Source organism: Cucurbita pepo, chromosome 1 (genome assembly GCF_057944985.1).
Source record: "Cucurbita pepo subsp. pepo isolate OVF chromosome 1, ASM5794498v1, whole genome shotgun sequence".
Lineage (NCBI taxonomy): Eukaryota > Viridiplantae > Streptophyta > Magnoliopsida > Cucurbitales > Cucurbitaceae > Cucurbita > Cucurbita pepo.
This window is the reverse complement of record NC_141798.1, coordinates 14,762,204-14,781,717: the sequence shown is the minus strand read 5'-3', so window position 1 is coordinate 14,781,717 and position 19,514 is coordinate 14,762,204. Positions and strand designations below refer to the sequence as shown.

Below are 19,514 nucleotides of genomic sequence, written 5' to 3'. Positions count from 1 at the left end.
TTCCCAAAGGTCTTGTTTTTGTAGATAGGACATCATGCATATTGCCTATGGATTGCAATTGTTGTTGTTGAGTTTCTTGATTCCTTCAGCCGCTTGGAGATCACCCATCGTGTTGGCAATATCTCGGTAATATCAAACAAGTTTTTTCTACACATAAACTTGCAGAGTCAAGGACTACTCACGATACAAAGAAAATCACACACTAATAATCTCAAGGAATCGTTTCTGATGTGAAAAATCAGATAGAGCTGCAACCACAAAACATACTAAGAATTTCAAGAGATAAGACAACCTATACCAAGCTCGCTCGGATACCAGATTGTTGAACACAACTCTTTATGAGAACACTCAAACTCTTTATTAAGACCAATCAAGAAGAAATTACAAGACACTCCGTAAAATACTAGTACACTTCGCTTTGCTTGGGATTATTTGAATTTCTTGTGATGAATATCTTGATAGGGTGGAAGAGTATTTATAGAGAGACTAGACAATTTATCCTAAAATACCTCTATCAACTTCTTAAAATACTTAGGTATCTTTATTCCTAAAATACCTATCTCTTTTTCCTAATATATATATATAATATGCTCTTATAATTATTGAACTTGACCCTCGTGGGTTAGTGACGATATTTTAACATATTAATAAAGTCTAGATTACGTATTGTGTAGAGATGATGAGTTATAATCCCATGAAATGAGAGTAATTTAATATCTTCTCCTACTTATTCTAAGCAAAGTTGAATGTAAAGCAAACTTTTAAACTTATTTTTTTTTTGGAGTTTCTTGTAAAATTTAGTTAGGAGTCGGGTTTTGACTATCTTGTCATTTTCTTATTTCTTCACACTTGTTTATCTTCTATTGTAATTTGGTTAATTGCATTTTAATTTCTCATTGTTTTGAAGCCTAAAGATTAAAAAAAAAAAAGAAAAGAAAAACCATGTTAAGGTGGTATTTGTTAAATAAATCTCACTAATTTGTGAAATAAATCTCACACACACTAACGATAGAATTCTCCAATACCGCTTTGTGAAAATACTACTCGCGTATTTGTGAAGGAGATGTCGAGAGAGGAGAGACAAAGAATACTGATTTTATCAAAAACCTTTTCTATTGCTCTGTATTTACTTGCTCTCTATTTTTTCTCTGACTTTACTGGAGAATGAGTGAGTATTTATAACTTTTATAACACTAATAATAGGGTGAGAGAAACGGTCGTAAACTCGTACCATCTTTCCCTAAAAAGGCATAATAGGGTGAGAGAAACGCTCATAAACTCGTACCATCATTCACTAAAAAGGCTATCATTCCCTTAAAAGGCTCTGAGCCTTTTCTTTCACCTAACTTTTTCAAATTAACTTTCTTCGCAAATTTACTAAACTTAACATTAAGTTTATTTTAACAAAACTAACCTTCACCATTTTAAGTTTATTCTAAAAAAAACTTCCGCGTAAACTTAAATGCTATTTCAACGATTCCACTTGCGCCATTTTCGTTTTCTCGAACTCAGTCATGGTTTCTTCAATTTCCTCTCCTTGTCGCCATTTTCGTTTTCTCGAATTCAGTCATGGTTTCTTCAATTTCCTCTCCTTGTCCTCGAGCAGCCCATTTGAGACACCAACTCCTACTTTCTCCCGTTCTCAGCCACGCTCGATTCAGACGTCATAGCTTCTTTCAGTTTACTCAATGCCCTTCGCAAGTCCACAACGACATTTTCCACTTCCATTTTTGCCTCCTCCATTTCGGCTTAATCACGAGTGATTATCTCAATCATGTGTTCGTAAATTCATTGCCTCCTGTTGGACCCGATTCAGGTTCACGTCGAGTGAGTCTCTCTGTCGAGTTAGGATCTCTATATCTTTCTTCTCCCTCACTAGCTCTTCCACTTGACCATCAATCTCTATTAACAACTTCCTCCACACCTTCTTCAATTTTCTTCCCAGCTCAGACATTACCTTCCAGAAAGAACTCTGACTCAGCTCAGTCACTTTTTCTCTAACCTTTCGATCTCTATTTCTAAATCTTTCTTTTTCTTCCATTTTTTCTTCCATTCTCATCCTCTTTGTTCTCTCTTCAACTCAGTCACTTCCTTCTCTAACTTTTCAATCTCTATTTCTAAATCTAGGTACCTGGGAGCATACCGATAGAATGAACGAAATACGAACAGTTAACATAATATGGTCATAGATCTAACGACGAAGCTTTTTTGTGCCAGTTTTCTCAATTGAATGAATTGTGTGATATCTAAAATGCTGCTAAAGAACACATGACCAAGATACTATATGTGTTATTTTGTTTGGGGAAGATCAGCCTGAGGTAATTTCCTTAGTAGCTTTGATCCGTTGAGCGGCGGCCCTTCTACTCGGCACCGTCGTTTTTTCTTTTTCTTCCATTTTCTCTTCCATTCTCATCCTCTTTGTTCTCTCTTCAGCTCAGTCACTTCCTTCTCTAACCTTTCAATCTCTATTTCTAAATCTTTCTTTTATTCTTCCATTTTCATCTTCTTTGTTCTCTCTTCCTCAAATTCCCTTTCCTGCCATTGGAGCTCTCTGTTATCCGGTTGTTCATCCTTACACTACAAGAATGAAGGTTTTTGATAGCGTTTGAAGATAGCATAACGAAAAAAAAAAAAAGAAAAAAAAAGCATAAAGATGAGAAAACAAGGAAAGTGAAAGAGAAAAAGAGGGAAAGAAAATAAATTGAAAAAGCCCAGCCCATCCCATTGAAACCCTAACATCTGCGTTACAAGTCTCTCCCTCTCCCACCTATTTCGGCAGGAGCAAACAACTCTCTCCCTTTCAACTCTCTCACCTAGTTCGGCAAGACCTTGCAACTCTCTCCCACCTATTTAGGCAAGACTATCTCAGTAAAAATCATTCTCCCACTATTTGGGCAAGCAGAGTGTTAGTTTATTTAATCTTGTATTAACCGTAATTTATTTGTATTTACTGTTTGTATTTCAAATTATGTCAGTTGAGGGAAGTAATTAGCGGTTAAGGGTAGTTACTAGCGGTTAAGGGTAGTTACTAGCGGTTAGTGTGGCTATTCTGTCTATATATGTATTCTGTAACAAGTTGAATAATGAGAAGTTGGTTTATTGTCTCTCTTAGTTGTATGTGTGTTTTCTAACATTTGGTATCAGAGCTTGGTTACATGCCAAAGATCATGCCGAAAAATAATAACAACACTGGAGAGAGAGGAGAGTCGTTGAAGACTGCAACAAAGGAAGGTCTGGTATCACTCCAATACCCGACGTTATCAAGAACCAACTACGCAGCATGGGCTATGAAGATGAAGGTCTATTTGCGTGCTCAAGGGGTGTGGGACGCAATCGAATCAACTGAGCCTCTGGATAGTCTTGATGAAAGGAAGGATCAAATGGCCTTAGTAGCTATCTATCAAGCAATCCCTGAGGAGATGTTGTTTTTGTTAGCAGAGAAAGAGACAGCAAAGGAAGCATGGCAGACACTAAAAACTATTCATCTCGGTGCTGAACGTGTAAAGGAGGCAAAGATCCAAACTCTGAAGATTGAGTTTGAAATTATGAATATGAAGGAGTTCGAGACTATTGATGATTATGCAGCAAGGTTGACAGAAGTTGTTAATAAAATACGTACTTTTGGAGACAAGTTTGAAGAGGCATACTTGGTGAAAAAATTTCTCCGCTCAGTACCTCCTAAGTTTCTTCATATCGCATCGGCAATAGAGCAATTTGCCGATTTAAAGGTGATGACCATGGAGGAAGTCATCGGTCGTCTTAAAGCATACGAGGAACGGATCGGTGGCAACAAAGAGAATGCTGAGCATGTCTTATGGACTGAAGGAGAATGGAAAGCAAAAGAATGTAGCGACAATGGAGGCCATAGCCGAGGGCGAGGTCGCAGTGGTCGCTGGAGAGGGAGAGGTCATTGACGTGGAAACGACTCGTTTCATCAAGAGAAGAAGGCTGACAAGAGCAAGGTAAGATGCTACAATTGTCAAGGCCTAGGCCACTTTGCCTCAGAATGTCGGAAGGTGAAGTGTTATAATTGCCAAAAGATTGGCCATTATGCATCCGACTGTAGATCGAAGAAAAGGGAGGACCATTATGCATCCGACTGTAGATCGAAGAAAAGGGAGGACCATTATGCATCTGACTGTAGATCGAAGAAATGGGAGGATCAGGCGCACTTGGCTGAGACGCAAAGTGATGAGGATGAGCCAGCCTTACTTACAGCACAAGTTTGTGAAGTCCGAACTCTCGGTTCACCAGAGTTGACGGAGATGGCTCTTTATGAAGAGAAGGTTGTCCCGCAAGAAATTGAGAAGAAAAGCAACACTTGGTTCCTAGATAAGGGAGCCAACAATCATATGACTGGTTGTCGAAGTTGGTTCTCGAAATTGAACGAGTCAGTGACCGACACGGTGAAGTTCGGAGATGGATCACTTGTAGAGATAAAAGGACATGGAGATGTGAAGATTGAATCAGAGAAAGAAATAGAGAAGCGAGAAGAGAAGAAGCGATGGCAAGAAAATCATTGGCGGTGTGAAGTTTGAATCCGAGGAGAAGAGCAATGGCGTTGTGGCGGAGGTCTAGAATGTGGCAACGGAGGTAGCGAAAGCAAAGGAGATAAAAGAGAAGGACTGTGACGGCGAGAAGAAGGAGAAGGAGGACGGAAACAATGACTGTGCTATTAAAAAACCAGTCGCCGGAGAAACGAAAGTAGAGAAGTGGAAGGAGGCCATTGTTTCCGGCAGTGCAATTGAAGTGGCACAGGTAATTAAACCTGTTGAGGAAAAGCCATTGGCCGGACAAGTAGAACAGGTAATTAAAACTGTCGATGAAAAGCAGTTGCCCATTGAAAGGAAGACAGAGAAGAAGGAAGGTGGAGATAATTGCGGCAGCTTTCATCCTGAAAAGGCGGAGTATATTGTGGCGGCGTCAGCTGCTTGTCAAGGAATATGGTTAGGACGTTTACTGAAGGAATTGCATGAGAAGGAAGTAAATCCAGTTCGTTTAAATATCGATAACAAGTCTGCTATAGCATTAGCGAAAAATCCAGTTCATCATGATCGCAGCAAACATATAGACATGAGATTCCATTTCATTCGTGAATGTGTGCAAAAAGGAGAGATTGAAGTGGATCATGTAAAAACTGAGGATCAATTGGCTGATATACTTACGAAACCATTAGGACGACAAAAATTTGTGGAGCTTCGAGAAAGAATTGGTTTGAAGAATGTAGAATGTGAAGATCGAAATACGAAGATTAAGGGGATGATTTGTTAGTTTATTTAATCTCGTATTAACCGTAATTTATTTGTATTTACTGTTTGTATTTCAAATTATGTCAGTTGAGGGAAGTAATTAGCGGTTAAGGGTAGTTACTAGCGGTTAGTGGCTATTCTGTCTATATATGTATTCTGTAACAAGTTGAATAATGAGAAGTTGGTTTATTGTCTCTCTTAGTTGTATGTGTGTTTTCTAACACAGAGAACTGATCCCACCTATTTCGGCAAGACTATCTAAGCAAAAATCACTCTCCCACTATTTCGGCAAGCAGAGAACTGGTTCTTAGGTATGAGTTAGTTTAAAATCTTATGACCATGTAGTTTTCATTCTCAGTTGGTCTAAAATCTTATGCCAGATTTCATCCCCTCTCCCTCTCTACCTTGATTCCTTTTTAGATTTTGTTTAGTATTATGAGGTTTGGATTGGGGATCTACTCCATATTTAAATTTTTTTGCTGCTGAAATTTTTTGTTACTACAATGACTTTTCACTCCACATCACTAGAGTAGCAACATTTTGAGGGAAAAAACACATACTGATACTAATATATATTGGAGCCAATAAACACACACTACTCCATTAATGATTATTCTGCTACAAAAATAAATATATGCTCTTGTAAGGAAAATATTTGTAGCTTTCTAGTGATATATGAGTGAAATTTCTACTAGAATAAGCAATATTTTAAGCTTGTGTAATTTTTTTTAGGAGAATTATATATTATAAAACTTTTATTAAAATTTGGATAAAATAATTATGAGAATATATTAAATCTTGCAAGATAATTATGGAAATTAGAAAAATAATTCAATTTGAACGTCTTAATTTGTTTTCATTCTTTTAATTTTGTCTTGCTTATGGATTTTTTTTATTTGCTTGATTAGTCCATTGTGAGGCATTAGACAAAGTGCCAACAAAGGGTGGTTTAAGGTTTAGCGAACTGATTGAAATTAAAGGTGTTGAACAGATAACTAACCGTAAGTTACCTTATTCTCGTCTTATTTTTAGAAAGCTTTGAATGTACTTGTTACACTTCATTTTTACCTTTGGTGGCTCTTTATTATCATATATATATATATATATATATATATATATATATATATATATATTATGCTCCAACTTTAAAGATAACACAAATATACCAGAGTTATCGATATCTTATTTTCTTAAATGGTGATTGTGAACCAAGTTATCGACGGTCCAATTGATCATTCTATTTAGCATACCAGAGCTTTCAAAATGTTCAACAAAGATTGGTTGTATTTGAATCGGTATGAGAATATAAGTATCAATACACTTTACTTTTAAGACACATATACTTACCAAAATTGACTTTGTCTAATAGTGCTACCGATGAGTACATGGAAGGAGCATGAAAATTTCTACAAGAAATGAAGAAAAGGAAGCCGGATGCCAAAAAAGTTTCTATGTCCATGTAAAGAGTGTAGGAATATGAGACATTATGATATCCAAACCATATATGAACACCTAATCATCAAGGGAATAGACCCTACATATAATGTTTGGTATCATCACGGAGAAGTATGTGAGGAGGATGATGTTGAAAAAGAAGTCAATGATGCTCTTATGTTGGAAGCAACCATCTTATATAAGAGCACATATATTGGAGAAATACAAAAATATTTCTCACAATATCCAAGAGGCAAACACTCAATTGGACAGGATGTACAAAATATACAAAGATATCAACAGTTGTGGCATTGTATAAACTTAAGACATATAATGGTTGGTCAGATGCTAGTTTCACAAGCCTTCTGGAACTTTTGTATGACATGCTTCCAATTGATAATGTCATTCCAAGATCTATTTATGAAGATCGAAAATTGTTCATGGAATTTGACTTAGGCTACCAAAAAATCCATGCATGTGTCAACGATTGTTGTCTATTTAGAAATGAGAAAGAAAAGTTAGAAAGTTGCCCTCAATGTAATACTTCAAGGTGGAAGGTTGATAGACAAACGAATGCAATCAAGCAAGGTATACCTGCTAAAGTATTAAGATACTTTCCTATCATTCCGCGACTTAAACGAATGTTTAAAATATATGAAGTGGGTGAAAGTTTACGATGGCATTCTCAACATAAAAGTATATGGAAAGATTCAACATCCAGTTGATTCTATTGCATGGGAGTTGATTGATAAAAAGTGGCCTGAGTTTGCTATGGACTCTTGTAATCTTAGGTTAGGCCTTGCTACCGATGGTTTTAATCCATTCTCCAACATGAGCAGTCGATATAGTTGTTGGCCAGTCATGCTTGTTACGTATAACTTGCCTCCTTGGTTATGTATGAAAAAGGAAAATATAATGTTAACATTGTTGATTTCTAGCCCTAGACAATAGGGGTGTACATTGTCCGGGTTGGGTTGGGTTGGAGGATTTTTTTGACCCAACCCAACCCAACCCAAAAAAATTTCTAACCCAACCCAACCCAACCCTCTATTTTCGGGTTGGTCCAAAAAAATTTTAAAAAATTTAATTTGTATAACCTAAAATGATAAAACAATTACTACGTCTAAGATGTAGATAAAAAATATCAAACTCTCTATTGCATCCATATTATCACCTATTAATATATCAATTCTAAAGTTACCACATCTAATTAGATTATCTACATTCACAATATATAATCATTCAACAAAATGCCTAAAAATTCATCTATAAATATGTAAAGAACATTGGATAAATTAATTCCAAAGTTACAACATTCAACAAAATATTTAAAAATTTTAAATTATCCAACCCTCTCGCATTCTTAATTCCTACAAAAAAAAAAAAAAAAAAAACAAAAAAAAAAAAAAAAATCTTGAAAGTTAGTACCGTTTTAAGATTGTTTGGATAAAGCATAGTGTAACTTCAAATATTTTACTTACATTGAAAAATAATTATTCTTGCACCAAGTTGGTGGAACTTGAAGGTCTTAAATCATTTGAAAAATAAAATATAAATTGTGATATAACAATACAGAATATCTTAACAAATAGACAATAAATAGATTTGGAGTTACCTGTCTCAATCTAAGAACAAATCTCCAAATCTTCAAATTGTTGAGGAATATCTAACGATATGATTTTCTACCGATCCAATTTTGTATACATATCAGAGCTTCCATTGTTTTAGGTGTCAAAGAACTCCTAAAAGAATCAAGAATCCTCCCACCGTACTAAATGCTGATTCAAAAGATATAGTCGACACTGGAACGGCCAAAACATCTTGGGCAATTTTCGATAAAACTCTATACTTAAACTCATTTGCTTTCCACCATGCCAAAACATCAAAATTATCATCAAGTTCTTCACTAGGGTCAGATAAATATCGATCCACATCATTCTTTAACTCGAGTGAATGTTGCTTTTCTCTTCTTCGTTTGTATCTTGATAATACTAATATTGAACCACTCAAATTCTCTTCATCAATTGTGTCCATCTCCATACTCATGGACTTAGAAGTAAGTCTTGATTCAGATTGATGATGATCTTGAGCATTATCATAAAACTTGTAGTAATCATACAAACGAATTAAATAATTCTTGATGCCATCCACCATCACTTTAGCCATAGCATCTTCATAAATATTCGAAAAGCAAAATGATATGTAATCCAATTTGTAACGAGGATCGAGTACCACTGCTATGAATATCAACTTATTAATTCTTTCCACTGAGCCCCAATATTTGTCATACTTACTTAGAACAGAGTTCATATTTATACTCCACTGAATTAAAAGTTCTCTAAGTACCCCAAAGTTCATGAAAATAAGAATTAGAAGTCACATATAAAAAACCACTTATCTTCGCAGGGACATCATTGGAAACCTTCAAAAACTTTACAAACGCTGCAACATTTTTCCAATCATCAATGGTTGGTGGCCCTATTCTTTTGTTTCCATGATCCCCTCTTTGAAATAATCAATATAACCTAATTCTTCCTCCTCTAATACTTTGAAAGCTTTTTCAAACTTCAAGACATGATCAAGCATCAAATAAGTGGAATTCCATCGAGTCGCCACATCCAAACAAACAAGTGCTTTGCATTTAATTTTTTCTTGTTCAACATGATCTTTAAATTTTGTCAATCTCTTGGGGGATGATCTAACATACCTCACGGCATTCCGAACACTAGAAACGGAGTCATACATTTCTTTAAGCCCTTCATTCATAATCAAATTAATTATGTGAGCACAACACCTCATGTGTAATATTTCTCCATCTAAGACAAGTGAATTCCAACTTCTAAGCCTTCTCATAATATATGAAATAGCTATATCATTGGAACTTGCATTATCAACTGTGATAGAGAAAACCTTATCGATTCTCCATTCCAATAAACAAGTCTCAATAATCTTGCCAATAGTCTCTCCCTTGTGGTTAGCAACTTGACAAAAGTTGAAAATTCTTTTATATAAATTCCATTCTGAATCAATAAAATGTGCGCTGATTACCATGTAATTAATGTTTTGCAATGAAATCCATGTGTCAGTGGTAAGACAAACCCTCTTGGAATGACTGACTAAAAAATCTTTAACTTCTTTTGATGGAGCTGAAATATATCTCTAGCAATGGTTACCCTTGACGGAGGGTCAAACTTAGGACATGCAATACTACAAAATAATTTGAAACCCTCATTCTCTACAAATTTAAATGATAATTCATCCATAATTATCAACATGCTGCTCTACATCTTGTTTGACTAAATAATGAAGTAACAATATTACTCCCACCCTTTCCATCTATTGAACGTTGAAAACTTAGAGTGGTTTGTCCTTTGTCCTCCACCTTATATGTGTACTTCCTACACTGATTTTTTAAGTGCTTCCATAACGTGCTAGTTCCACACGAATTAGTATCACAAGCATACTCCTTAGAACAATAGTTGCACTTGCACCTCTTATTATTGTTCTCTAATCTTGTAAAGTGATCCCACACGGTTGATTTACTGGGTTTCTTCTTCTTAAATTCAGATTGGGTAGCCAATGGTGGTTTTGATGCATTATAATTACTAGAGTTACTTGCATATACCGTTGCACTATTGTTTTCCATCTATAAAAAGTAAAATAGAACTATTATGATTCAAACATTTAACTCAATATGAACAATTATCATAGAATGTATCAAGGTTAAAATATACAATCAGTTTTTGCAAGGGGATATAACAAAAAGAGAAAAAACTTACCCGTTACAGTGTTCCAGGAGACTAAAGAGAGAAAGACGGCGCGCGAGATAGAAACAAGACAAAGAACGCGAGAGAATGCTATTGAGATCAAATTCCTTGTAAGAGACTAAGTATCCAGAAAGATTTGTATTTTGTGGAGAGGCTGAGAGTAGAAAGGTAGGGAGAGAAATGGATGAATGGATCGTAGAGAGGTAGGGAGATAAATGGATGAATACATTGGAGTAGAGAGAGGAATGAATTTGAGTAGAGAGAGGAATGGATTGAAATGAATTGCAGAGGAATGGATTGAAATGAATTGAAGTGGATTGAAATGAATTGTAGAGGAGATGATTGTAGAGGAATGGATGACGGAATAAAATGAATTGCAAAGGAATGAATTGCAGAGTAAAATGAATTACAGAGAGGTATGGATGAGATTTGTATAAAAATTTAAAATAAGAGCCATTCTTGCAGAGGAAGAGTGCTACTGACAAGAACTCAGCACGTAGTAGAGAGGGAAAGAGAAATTTCAGCACATAGCAGAGAGAGGAAAAGAGAAATTTTTGGGTTGTGAAATGTCAGGTTGGGTTTGGGCTTGGGCTTTGGTGACAAACTGTAGATTGGGCTTTAATTTTTTTTTTAATATTTTCGGGTTGGGCCGGGTTGACCCAATCATTTTCTTTTGGTACCCGAACCCAACCCAAATCAGATCGGGTTAAAAAAAATGGACCCAACCCAAACCCGAAATCCAACACAACCCAACCCAACCCTTATATTTCTGGTTGGGTTCTCGAGTTTCCGGGCTGGGTGTACACCCCTACTAGACAACCGGGAAACGATATTGATATCTACTTACAACCTCTTGTGGAAGATTTACAACATCTATGGAAAGGAGTACAAGCCCATGATATTGTAAGTAAAACATATTTCAATTTAGGAGCAATTCTCATGTGGACTATAAATGATTTTCGTGCATATGGAAATCTTGTGGATGCACCACAAAAGGTAAATACGCTTGTCCAATTTGTGGAGATAATACTCGGTCTCTTTGGTTGAAAAATGGAAAAAAGTATTCATATATGGGTCATAGATGATTCTTGTCAAAGTTGCATCCATATCGAAGGAAAAAAAACATGGTTTGATGGGAAGATAGAAGAAGAATTACCTCCCAAAATTGCAATAAGTAGTGCAATTTATACCAAACTTCAAGACTTTGAAAATTGTTGGGGAAAATGTGAAAGCTTAAAAAGAAAGAGCAAGAAACAATGCACAAGTCAAAGGCGGAAGAAGCGATCCATTTTCTTCGATCTACCATATTGGAAGGTTGACACGCTCTAAATTTATGGTGTATTTTATTGAGTTTCAAGTTTTTAAGTTTCAAACTTAGGCCAATAACCATTTGAAATGTAATTTATTGTGTAGGAATTACCAATACACTACAACTTGGATGTCATGCATGTAGAAAAGAATGTATGTGAGAGTATTGTAGGTACATTATTAGATATAAATGGAAAGTCAAAAAGATGGAATTAATGCAAGAAAAGATTTACAACTTTTGAAAATCCGGCCAGACCTATATCCTTAAAAGCGAGGTGGTCGAACTTACCTATCTCCTGCTCCACATACATTGTCGAAGTTTGAGAAGAAATTATTTTGTTCAAGGTTGTATAATCTAAAGTTGTCTGATGGATACATTTCCAACATTTTAAAGTGTGTATCATTACAAGAGTGCAAAGTGATGGGATTGAAGTCTCATGATTGTCATGTATTGATGCAACAACTTTTATCTGTGGTGCTTAGAGGCTTGCTCTTGAAAGGTCCAAGATATGCAATATATAGGCTATGTTCATACTTTAATAGACTATGCCAACGTGTCATTAATAGAGAATTATGTTACAGCTTGAAAAAGAGGCAGTGGACATTTTATGCCTTCTTGAACGGTACTTTCCACCTTCATTCGTTGATGTCTCTTGTTTATAATGTAAATGAAATGGGTGGTTGAAGTGGTTTTTTATTAGTATGAGCACATTGAATAAACAACTGACTCTGTTGAGATGTTTTTGATCATGTCTCTTAACTTATTATAAGATGTGTGAAGAATTATGGACAATTGACATTTTTTAAATGTAGGAATTGCATTATGTATTTGATATACTTTCTTGGTAGGAGCCCATTGAACAAGCCAAGGTTGAGACAAAAACTTCATCAAATAATATTGTTGATGATGCCTTGAGTAAAGTTATTGGGCATGTAAGAAGACTTGAATTTGGAGTGACTGGTTCTAAATTGCCTCTGTTGTCTCAACAAGAAAATAAATACACTACTCTTAAAAAAGAATATTTGAAGATGAGGGAAGAAAGGATAGAAATAAAATCAATGTTCTCAAGTTTTATGAATAAACATGACATTTTTTAAATTAAGAAATAGGTACATTTTTTTAAATTAAGTTATATAAATTTCACATTCATGAGTTTATTCCATATATATTTTAATTGAAATTTTCATATATTGACCTAACCGAGGAAGCCTCTAATGGTATTGAAAGTATACCAAAATCAACAAATATCCATTTAAATTTGACAATACCTTCTCTCTCGTGCAGTAAGTTGATTTTCTAATTTAACGAATAAAATTATTGATTTCATTATTACTATCAAGTTCTCAATGCTTTTATTTTTCTTCTTGTAGAGCATCAATAATGATACTCAAATTAAGTGTAAGTTACTAGATTGACATGACTCAGGAGAGATTGTTGCAAAAGGACGATGGTCTTCATGATCCCGCTGCTCTTGTTCATCATATCCCTATTGGACCGCATGCTATTAGAATATGGGTTGAATACCAAGGAAATGCAATGCCTATTTGTGGCGGCCTACATCAGAAATGACATGTATTGAAGAAGCTGTGGGTAGTACAGTTGCTTGGCCATCCAACAAAGTAATTATCGGTATGTAATTTTTAAAGTTTATTTATTTAAATTAATGAAATAATTTTTTCATTAGTTAATTGAAGTGTTCACATAATCATATATTCATATATATTTTGTATATTTATATAGGTGAATAAAGTGATGCATGTCTTATTCATGCCAATGATGAATTTGAAGATAACACTTCTCTACATGATAAACTTGAAGCCAAACTTGGTGAATTTTGTATGTTGTGAACTACTTTATGTTTTTTTTTTGTACTTAGGGCAAAAACTTTATCTTGCATCGTTGAAACTTCCTTATTTTCTAATGTGCAAGTAAATCATGAAACTTCAATAAAGAATGAATACTTTTTTGTATTTAATGTGTTGTAAAATATCTTTATTAGGAGAGGAAGAAGGCTATACCTGATCAAAAGGTATAAAGAAATTTATATATAAAAAAAAAATGCTATCAAATATGTATAAAATTAAAATAATTATAAATGATTCATTATCTAGATATAGCATATATCTAAAATTGAAGCTATAATATATTATAGCATTAAAAAAATGCTATAAATTAAAGATAGCATACTATTTTAGCTATATTAAACATATTATAGCTTAATAAAAATTGCTCTAAAATGTTTTCATGACAACTAATATAAGCTATAGATTCATACTATATTATAGCATCCATTAGAGCTATAAAAAAATGCTATAAAAAGTCTCGGACTTTTAATAACATGGGCTGTCACGATGTACGAACGCTATAAAAAGTCTCGGACTTTTAATAACATGGGCTGTCACGATGTACGAAAAACACTATAAAAAGTCTACGATAACATTGTTCGAAAGCTATCGTACTTATTGTTTGTTGTAGTGTTATTCGATTTTCTCATTTCCGATATCGTCATTTCGCCAAATCCGCTGCGTATCACCTCATTTCCAACAGTTTCCACCGCCTCACGACTACCGTCATCGTCTTTCGCGCCGCTGTGTTCTTGTGTTTTCAGCTCTTCATTTTGGGCCATCAAGAGAATGCCTTCGTTTGTTGCGTCATCCAAAGCTAGGTTGATCATTTCTTCCTTTTTTTTTTTTCGGCTCAACAATTTCTTGCAAAATGTCCCACTCTGCTACAATTGCAACATTCGTTGGAGTTATAATCATTCGCATAGTGACCATATTTTTGACATTTATAGCACTGAATGTTGGAATAATATCCTTGACTGCGTCCTCTTCCACGCCAATTTGCTTGGCTCGATTGTCTCTTCTCCTTATAATGTTCTTCATAACTGCTACCTTGACCACCTCGACCATTTCTGCGACTTCCACGACCTTTACCTTGAATATTTTGAGAGTAGAGTACCTTTTCATCTTTTATTGATGCCTTGGTTTGAAGTGCTTGATCGAGTGTCTCCTCCTTCTTCGTCTTACGTTGCTCGTGTGCCTCGAGAGAATCGGTGAGCTCATCGACCGTGAACGTCACTAGGTCATTTTACTCTTCTATTGCACATACAACATTCTCGAAGTTGTCGGTTAATGACCTCAAAATCTTCTCCACAACCCGCGTCTCAGGTAACATTTCTCTGTTTCGATTGAGTTGATTTACCACGGTGTGCACACGCGTGATGTAGTCAGATACACTTTCTGACTCCTTCATCTTCGTGCTCTCCAACTCGCTACAAATAGTTGGAGACGCACTTACTTGACTCGGTCGGTTCCTTTGAACACTTTTCCTAAAGTGTCCCACGCTTCTTTTGAAGTAGTTGCACTGGCAATCTTCTCAAACCCCGACTCGTCAACGGCTCGGAACAACATGTATAGTGTCGTCTTATCCTTTGATCGCACCTCTTTTAATCTTTGTTTTGTGTGCCGCCGTATAACCCGTGGTATCTTTTGGTTCTTCGAAACCTTCTTCGACCACCTCCCATGCATCTTGAGAGCTGAGAAGAGCTTTCATTTGAATGCTTCAATTTTCGTAGTTTGTCTTCGTTAGTTGCGGTAGCAGCATTTGACCCGTCACATACGCCATTGGTTCTGATACCAACTTGTGAAAATAGCTCTGATACCAATTTGTTAAATAAATCTCACACACACTAGCGATAGAACACTCTGATACCGCTTTGTGAAAATACTACTCGCGTATTTGTGAAGGAGATGTCGAGAGAGGAGAGACAAGGAGACAAAAATTGCTGATTTTATCAAAAACCTTTTCTATTGCTCTGTTTTTGCTCTAACTTTACAGTAAAAGGACGAGGTATTTATAACTTTTCGAACCCTATCATAGGGTGAGAGAAACGCTCGTAAACCCCTACCATCATTCTCTAAAAAGGTTCTGGCCCTTTTCTTTCACCTGCTTCTTCTAAACTTAACATTAAATTTATTTTAACAAAATTAACCTTTGACATTTTAAGTTTATTCCAACAGTATGACTAAAAAAACTACTTATTTGGAGGGAAATATGAGGAAAAATGATGCAAACCTTGAAGATGAAGAATGAAAAGGACACAAAATCTCATTAATGGACCATAGGATTTTGGTAGAGATCATAGTTCTACCCTCCTAGAATCTGTCATCTATCATTCAAGTTAGCCCTTCAGCTTTTTGGAGAAGACAAATAAGTAAGAAGTCTTAATATCGATCTAACTTTTCAGGCTCTTTCTGAAATCGATAGACAATGTGTCTCCCTCCATGTGCTGTGCCATGGCATTGGGTTCGATGCTTTCTAGTGCGGTAGTGGGGCGGCCGAAAAGGGAAGAGTCGCAGCCCGTCCATCTCACCGGCCCTCACCTCTAAGTGCTTGCATGTTCATTTCTTCAACAACACTTGTCACTGCCTCAATTACCATTATTTTCTTCAGTGTTCTAACCAACATTTAGCATGTTGATATGAAACTAGAAGACGAGATGATTTTATACTTTGAAAAGTACTTGGTACGTATTTTGTAGTTGACAAAAATCTTACCCAACATGTGATGATAAACTGATATGAAGCGTCAATAAATTGACACTGATGTGCAAGTAAGAGACAATACAATTACAGAAAAATTAAAAGAGTTAATAAATACTTCAAATTTTAGATAATTTTTAACTAAAAATGTAACGTCCCATCTTTTTAGAGACTCTAATTAAAAAACGGATCTAACTGGCATAGAATATTTGAAAATACATAATAATTTACAACTTTTTAAAACGAGCACACATTTAAAAATTGTCAAACTCAATAGAATTTTAAAAAAAAATTAAACACAATGCCATAGTTTTCAAAATGACACTAAACTCGTAAAAACATAAGGTCAGAGAAATACAAGATTTCAATCTATCAAAACTCATAAAGTCCCACAATTCGGGCACACCTTCGTCTCGACCGCTCCATCTAACTCTCATCCAAAAAGGGTATAGTAGCATGGATGAGTATAAAAATATTTAGTAAATATCTTGGTTGTAACTCTTAGTTCGTTCTTAAGTCTTATGTCATTGGTTTGTTCGTTCATTTGGTGTCTTATTCTTGCTTAGAAATCTCATTCCTAGGTAATGGACTCTTCTATGCTATCTCCTAGGTTAACTCGGTCTACCAAAGCTCGACTTAAAGTCATAGTATGAAAGTCATTAGGTTCTATTTTCTTAGCCCTATCTGAATTATTAGTCATATGTGAAAGACACCTCACTTCAAGTATCTAACAGTCTTGAGTTTTACAATACATGTTAAGACTGCAAAGCCATATATCAAGATGGTGTATCTTGACGTAGAGGATGGGACCGAGGCACACAGGCTATATCACAACTTGAGAAAATTCATGTAAGAAGATATGTCGTATTTGAAAAAGAGAAGAAGTGGGATTGGTACAAAGTCAACGATAACAAACAGACTGTTATAGACTTCATTGCTTTGGAATAAGAGGGAGGCATAATACACCTAGAAGATGCTCCGACAATGACACCAAAAAATCCACACATGTCATTATTGGTGACACTGAAAGGCATGATGAATTCTCTAGAATAAGAGAGCTCAGGTGAGAGCATAAGAGAATCGATAATAGAGGGCGACCAAAGAAGTTTGGTTCTCTTGCTAAAACTTATGTAGATACACTTGAAGAATAATTGGATCTCAACGAGTTAACGTTGCTCACGATTGAGGAGTTGACAACTTACCATGAGACAATTGAGACGACCTGGCAGGAGGCCATGCAAAAGGAGCTTGAATCCATTGAGAAAACAAGACATGAGTACTCACTAACTTACCGCGAACACGAGCACATCGATTTGAAGTGAGTGTTTAAGTTAAAGGAGTTGATTTTGAGGAGGATCTTGCGCAAGTGGCTAGACTCAACACTATAAGGCTAATTCATGCCCTCGCAGCTCAACACGGGTGGGAGGTCCATTACTTAGAAGTTAAATTAGTGTTCCTAAATGGTGACCTCCAAGAAGAAGTGTATGTTGCCCATACTGTCATCATCAAAATTGAAGAGCACAAAGTGTACAAATTGTCAAAGGCCCTCTATAGTTTACGGCAAGCATCGATGGCGTGAAACATATGTCTGGACAAGAGTTTAAAGAGTCTAAACTTCATGAAGTGCTAGCAAGAACAAACATGGTATACCAGAAACAATGAAGTTGAACCACTCATAGTTGCATGTACACTGATGACTTGATCATCACTGAGACAAGTGAGGAAGCCATCAAAGAGTTCAAGCAGCAAATGATGAAAGAATTTGAGATAACTGATTTCGAGTTATTCACGTACTACCTCGGTATTGAAATGGACCAAAGGAAAGATTGCATCATGCTAAAGCAATCAACCTATGCTAAGAAGGTGTTGTAGCAACTCGACCAAGTATCCCATGGAAGCAAAGTTACAACTCGAGAAAGATGGTGAAGGAAGCTTGGTGAATTTCACTGAGTATAGGGCATCAACGGAAAGATGTTTGAGGTACTTGACTCATACTCATCCGGACGTTTCATATGTTGTTGGAATGGTAAGTAGGTACATGAAAAAGCCTATTATGATGCATCATCAAGACGTTAAGCACATTCTCCACTATGTGAAAGAAATCACAAGCTACGGGGTGAAGTATCAAAGAGGGTGAGGCCCTAAAGAACTAGTCGTTTCTACTGATAGTGATTTAGTTGGAGACATGACAAAAAAAAAAAAAAAAAAAAAAAAAAAAAAAAAACTACAGGAATGACGTTTTATCTCAACAAAAATTTGATCTCTAGGCAATCTCAGAAGCACCGAACTATGGCACTATCTTGTTAAGCATTTTGGCTCACAAATTTGTTAAGCAAAGTGACCGAAAGTGAACTAAAGTCGGTAACTCTCTATGTCGACAACAAATTTGTGATTGCATTGATGAAGAATATGATATTCTACGGTCACAACAAATACATTAGCACTCACTTCCACTTCATCCATGAGTGTGTCGAGAAGAGACAAATCGTTGTGGAGTTCATATCCACTAGAGAGTAACGTGCAAATATTCTCACCAAGGCCCTAGCAAGGGTTATATTTGAGAGATGCGGGAGTTACAGGGAGTGAAGAATCTCAAACAAAATCAATCTTAGTGAGGAGATTGTAAGTCAATAAGCTTAACTTAGTATGAGAAGTTACTAACTTAGAGAACAATTCTAGGAGAAATGTTAGTAGTTGTCCAAGAAAATTTAGTGATTTATTTAGAAGAATTGTTAGTAGCTTGTAACTTACGTAGAAAACTTAGGAAATTTGTTGGTGCTTATCAGCTATAAATACTTATGAGATGTTTTCTCTTTCACATCAACCAAGAGAATTTCAAAAGCTAGTTAAGATTCTTTTGTTTCTTTTGTTCCAAGAAACTCTCCTTTCCTCTTTTGATTGTGGGTCATATCCAACATTTTTCTCTTGGGTATGAAAATTTTCTTTTATCATTAGATATACTCTTAAGGGTCAGATTTTCTATAAAGCCTAGGGAACTTAAATTTATTCCCTCCTAAGGCTCAATCATTTTTCCTATGCTCTTGTTCTTTTCTTTTGTGAATGAACAAAAACCCACAAAATGCCAAGAAAAATAATATTTGTAGCAACTAATCTAAGTTCCAACTACTCTTGCTATTTTTACACCACAAGCAAATTCTGAAAGAGAATTGACCTAATAAAACTAACAAGGGCTACGTATTTTTAAAGGAAG

General features: G+C 35.6%; 1 pseudogene; it reads left to right on the top strand.

Annotated features, from left to right (window-relative positions):
* Positions 1-6,512: 6,512 nt before the first annotated feature.
* LOC147794871 (uncharacterized) lies at positions 6,513-13,328 on the top strand (annotated as a pseudogene).
* Positions 13,329-19,514: the final 6,186 nt, after the last annotated feature.